This window comes from Miscanthus floridulus, chromosome 8 (genome assembly GCF_019320115.1).
Source record: "Miscanthus floridulus cultivar M001 chromosome 8, ASM1932011v1, whole genome shotgun sequence".
Lineage (NCBI taxonomy): Eukaryota > Viridiplantae > Streptophyta > Magnoliopsida > Poales > Poaceae > Miscanthus > Miscanthus floridulus.
The window spans coordinates 72038919-72044983 of record NC_089587.1 but is presented as its reverse complement, the minus strand read 5'-3'; positions in this window follow the sequence as shown (position 1 = coordinate 72044983).

Below are 6065 nucleotides of genomic sequence, written 5' to 3'. Positions count from 1 at the left end.
CATGAGATGGATCCGACCGTGAAGATCTGGCCAGGCTATGGAAGGGACGAAGAGCCTGTGGAAAAAGCCATCTTGTTCGACAAGGAAACAACACGCACAACCCCTACCTGGCGCACCAACTACCGACAGAATATCGTCGGCAGTCCTCCGAAGGGTATCCCACGAAGTTAGATTGATCGGTAGAGGAGCGTGAGATCAAGAACAAGAAGGCAACAGAGACACACGAGTTAGACAGGTTCAGGCTGTCAGTAAGACGTAATACCCTACTCCTGTGGTTTGTTGGTTTATATTAGCTATCGTCTGATATTACGTGTGTTTGGAGGGGGTCCCTGCCCGCCTTATATAGTCCAGGGAGCAGGGTTACAAGTCGGTTAGATCTAAGAGATAACCAAAAAGTAATAACTGATTACAGGAATCTTGGGATCATACATATCCTACCAGATCTCATAGTATCTTTGGGATATCTTCCGGATGTCTTGTGGAAGGCGCCGACCAGAGTCGTGCCCCGCAAGGCTTCATCTTGTGGGCTGGGCCACCCCTGAGGGCGCAGCCCATGTGGTCTACCGTGGATATCCGGGGTCATACCCCCCACACCGTCCGAAAATAAAAGTCTCCATGTCATACCGGTGAGGATGTTGTCGCTGTAGTTGTCGTCCTCATCTTCAACAGAGCCGCTATGGAGAAAACGATTCCACCCTGCCCTCTCGTCGTCGCCGGAGAGGAGATAAATTCTCCAAAACAAAGAAACTTGACATGGAGAGACACTAATCTTAAAGACTCAATCTATTAAAAAAATATGTTTAAAAATAATAAATCCCCACTCCCTCCCTCTTGTCTCTGACGATACGTTGGAAGGGGGTGGAAGGAGGACAACGGTGGTGGAGGCGAGGTGCACTGGCGGTGTCGGCAGTCCTCGCGAGACGCAAGGACGTGACGTGAATGCTTTCTATCCACGTTCGCTCGTTGGCATTTGTATACTACAGGAAAGAAGAAGAGGCAATAATTGAACGCCTTTTCCTGCCTTGTCCAGATGTCGATGCACATGATATGCACCTTTTTCGGCGATGATAGCACCTTTAAGGGCAGGAAAAAAACACGATTGTGTCAATATAAACGCTCACCACGGGCGTCCGTCACGTCAGACGTGGCTTTTGTCCTGCCTCAGCGGACTGGCCTCTCAAAGAAAAAAAATCCCTACTTTGCTCACCCGCACATTGCGGCGTGGCTAAGCATTTCCGGACCACATATCCATCCGCCCTGCTGCACCCCCTTCCCCCACCGCACTTCATCCCCCGTCGCGGTGTCGTGTCGTGCCCTTCCCCCACCGCGTCGTACCCCATCACCGACTACGCCGAGCCCATCCCCTGCGAGCGGGCGGTGTTGGACGACTACGGTCGAGAGAGCAGCGGCGCTGGAGTAGGAGCAACATGGCCACGTTGACGGGCGTGAACCTAGGCCGCGAGTAGGCATTGGAGAATCGTAGGAGGGCCATGCCGCTGCTGCACCGGCAAGCTCCATGCACCACCGCTGACCTCTGCGTTGGCGTCGAGCTCCGCAACGACGAGCATCCATTCATCTAAGCAGCAAGGTGATATTGTGCTAAAAGCACATATTACAAGCGTATGTTTCAAGTGTTTCAAACGTTTCAGAGGTATGTTGCACGTGTTTGATACATATGTTGCAAAAGTAGATCAAGATGTTACATATATTGCAATGGGCGCACACGTGTGTTGCAAGCTTCTGTTCTCAATGTTTCATCTGTTTTTCCCAGACATACGTTGCAAGTGTGTTTGTTTGGACATTACATATGTTTTTACGCGTATGTTGCAAGTGTTTTTATCTAGATGCTGCGTATGTTTTACAATGGGTTTCAACTGTTTTTCATGTGTTTTTGCAAGTATTTCAGGTGCATGTTTCAAGTGTTTTATATGCCTTTAAACATATATTACAAGTGTTGATATCTACATGTTTTAAAAGTAGACGAGGTTGCATCTCCCTCCTCGCTTTTTGCTGCTTCGCCTCATGGTCTCATCCTCCTTTCTCGATGCCGGCTGGGCATCCACCGTCCGCTCCCCATCTTTCTCGATGGCAGTGACGTTTGGGGCTCCGCGGGCTCCACGGTGGGCGCACGAATGCCACTGGTGCAGACGTCTAGACATCCGGGCGTTAGCAAGCCCAATATCCTTTTATGAACAAAGAGAATCGGATATTCGTTATCTCATTCTCTTACCTTAGCGTTTAAGCAATGTAAACAGCATCGATCCCCCCGCCTTTTTTTTTTGCTGCAAAGCTTGGGAGCGCGTTCGTTCACAAGCTAGCTAGGAGAACAAGAAGAAAAAAAAAATCTTTGGCCGGCCGGCTTGCAAGTCGCTATCTTCCAAAGCTCAAGACAAATCCATAGATCGTGTCTGAAACTCTTGCAGTGTAATCTACCGGGTTTCTTTCCTCACGCTAGTTGAAGGTCATTTGCTCCTGCCATTTTTTTACGTCAAAAGGTGATAGGACATCTACACTCTACAGTGTAGTTTACATGTGACCATAGAGCGTGTTTAGTTCCCCGAATTTGAGAATTTGAGCTACTGTAGCACTTCTGTTTTTATTTGGCAAATAGTGTTTAATCATGGACTAATTAGGCTCAAAATGTTCGTCTCGCAATTTCCAACCAAACTGTGTAATTAGTTTTTTTCGTCTATATTTAATGCTCCATATATGTATCGCAAGATTCGATGTGATGGCTACTGTAGCACTTTTTGGAAATTTAAGGTGGAACTAAACACGCGCTGAGAGGAAGAAATAAGGGCATGTACAACCCACAGATGGGGGTCCATCTCTAAGCGTCTCGAATCTATCATACAGACACGTATAAAGACAGGTCATACAACCCATAGAGAGGAGTCTATCTCTAAGCTGTTTAATGCTTTGCATGCAGTTAGGATCAACTATAAATAAATTTTTGTATATCATTGTGTGGCTATTTGATAGAAAATATATCAAGGATAAATAAAAGCAACATGATTACAATATATTATTTAGAAACCATCAATCTAATAATTATGTTATATATAGTTGCAACGCCTTAACCATCACTCTAATAATTATGTTTATATAGTTGCAACGTCTTTTGTCTAATTTCTTTTGTTTCCATAGCGTTACCATATGTGCTCGATTAGGTCCTTGAGTTTCCTATGTGTTGGCCGAGCTCTTGTAGCGGATTTTCCCAAAATGATAAAAAAGGGAGCGAGTTCACACATTGTAGATGATGATCTCAGTTTTATGAGAACAAATAGCATTACAGATAGAAACATATTGGCAGCCTTTGTCAGATTCATTCATCAGAAAAATTCAGAAATAGCATCAGGTAGAAAAATTCAGATTCATTCCTAAACTTGCAGTCAGCGCCTGCCTTTTGAAGAAAACCTGAAACTGCATTCCTAACCCCATCTCATGATCAACAAGGAGTTCAAATTGCACCACAATTGTGCCAGATAAAATCTCAATCGTGCCAATACATATAACCATTGTTCTTTCCAGCTGCTAAAGAAAATAGGTTGCGTAGATCTTTTCCAACTTGGCTCCATCCATCAGTTTCAGGTTCCGATTCAAAATTTCAGATAGCCTGAACTTATAAGGAGAACTGCTCCATCCATCAGTTCCAGGTTGTTTTTTTACCTGAACTAAGAGAAATAGAATAGACACCGCTGTCAGATGATGGATATCGGCTAGATCTCCTACGGCCGGAGACTGGCTTTGCAGCTCCGGTCAGCACGAGCCTGCGAGAGCTCCGCCTCATTCTCGAGCCCAGCTGCGAGGACCGCGGTGTCGACTCAGGCGCGGGGCGGCGGCGAGGGCACCCAACGCCGTACAAGCGGGAGCCGAGGTTGCGGGCCGCCGCTGTTGAGTCGCTTCTGCGACTGAAGCTCTGCACCGGGCCGCCGCCGCTGCCTCTGACGACGCAGCAGCCGTAGATGAACAGGGAGATGATTTTGGCGCGACGGCTTCCTCTCGCGCGCTCACACGAGCGCACGGGATCCGCACACCATCGTGACGTAGAGATGGGCCGTACAACGCTGCTCAGGTTGTCTTCTCAACATCGGAGCACGAGCCGGCTCCGTCGCCTCACGAGACGACGACGGCTCCGTCTACAGGCTTAGAGAGGGTTGTTTTTGTAAAAAGGGTGACGAAGAGACGGGACGAACAGAGCCGTTGTACGTGCCCTAAGGCGGACGTAACTTTGTTGGAGGCATCGTGGCACGTGGCGACTGGCGTAACAACATTTTTGCAGGGCATATGTAAAGTACAATATTCGTCCAAGCACAAGTGCGACCTGCATAGTCTTCCTACTCATCCTAAGAAAAAATTCCTTACCTGCCATTGCATAAACTTAAATCCCTTATCTGCCACCTAAAATATATATATATATATCTCATATATATCATTGGTGCTAAATTGTAATCCCTTCCATGGTAAGGTAATTGCTTAAGTAAGCAAATGAATAGCAAGATGTCGGTATTCCCTCCTACGATTCATCTCCAAATCTGCAGAGGTGGCCAACATTGAGTAAATCGGCATGTTCACTGGTTGGTTTTTGGGCTGGTTTGAGCTAGCTGGTGTTGGTTTTATGTGAGAGGAAAACACTGTTGGTTGGTTGGTTTGGGCTGATTAAAACCAACGAGAAACATGGTGAGTATATGAACGGCTCGGTGGGGAAGTTGCTGGTTGTTAATGCGTTCGCTGGCTGCGCATGACGGATCTTCTTTGCCCTACTAGCATAATCACCGACGCCTGTTTAGTTCTACCTCTAATTTCCAAAAAGTGCTACAATATCTATTACATTGAATGTTTACGGCCCGTGCATGAAGCATTAAATGTAGATAAAAAAAACTAATTGTACAGTTTGGTGGGAAATTACGAGACGAACGTTTTGAATCTAATTAGTCCATGATTGAACACTAATTACCAAATAAAAACGAAAGTGTTACAGTAGCCCCAAATTCAACATCCTGAAACTAAACACGCGCTGAGCCCCTACTCGCGTGGGCCAACTATCCGGCATGGAGCAGTGTGCCTCCTACTCATCGTCCATCTATACAGAGATCGTCATATACCTCTAGAAAAGCGACCATACGCTTTGGAAGAAGCTCGTGCAATTTGGGAAGTTTTTTTTTTTTGAGAAAAAAAGAAAAATCTATTTCAACTGAAATGCTAGTGTTTAATGCGCTGGTTGTCTGCGCTTGTGCTACTACTCACCCCGTCACCCGTGAGTGTGGCCGCGGTTGTGGAGGGCAAGCTTACTGGACACTCCTCATAGGTACCTAGTTCCAAGGTTCCATACTAGGGCTTATTCACTTTGTAAATTTTTTGAACCCGATAAATAGTATCACTTTCGTCTTATTTGGTAAATATTGTCCAATCATGGACCAACTAGGCTCAAAAGATTCATCTCGTGATTTCCAACTAAACTGTATAATTAGTTTTTTTTATCTACATTTAATACTCCATGCAAACGGCTAAAAATTGATGTGATGGAAAGAGAATGAAAAAACTTGGAATTTGGATGGCATCTAAACAAGGCCTAGGCCTCGTTTAGATTGCGAAAAAAAGTGAACCCGATGAATAGTACCACTTTCGTCTTATTTGGCAAATATTGTCCAATCGTGGACCAACTAGGCTCAAAAGATTCATCTCGTGATTTTCAACTAAACTGTGTAATTAGTTATTTTTTTTACCTACATTTAATACTCCATGCAAGCGGTTAAAAATTGATGTGATAGAGAGAGAGTGAAAAAACTTGGAATTTGGATAGCATCTAAACAAGGCCCTAGTACAATACACAATGTGCTTAGTTGGTGGGCTTAAAAGGGAGCAACTAAGGCCTTATTTAGTTCTAAAAAATTTCTCAACAAGTGCTACAGTAGCCATCACATCAAATCTTGCGGTATGTACATGGAGCATAAAATATAGACGAAAAAACTAATTACACAGTTTGTTGGAAATCGCGAGACGAACGTTTTGAGCCTAATTAGTACATGATTGAACACTAATTGTCAAATAAAAACGAAAGTGTT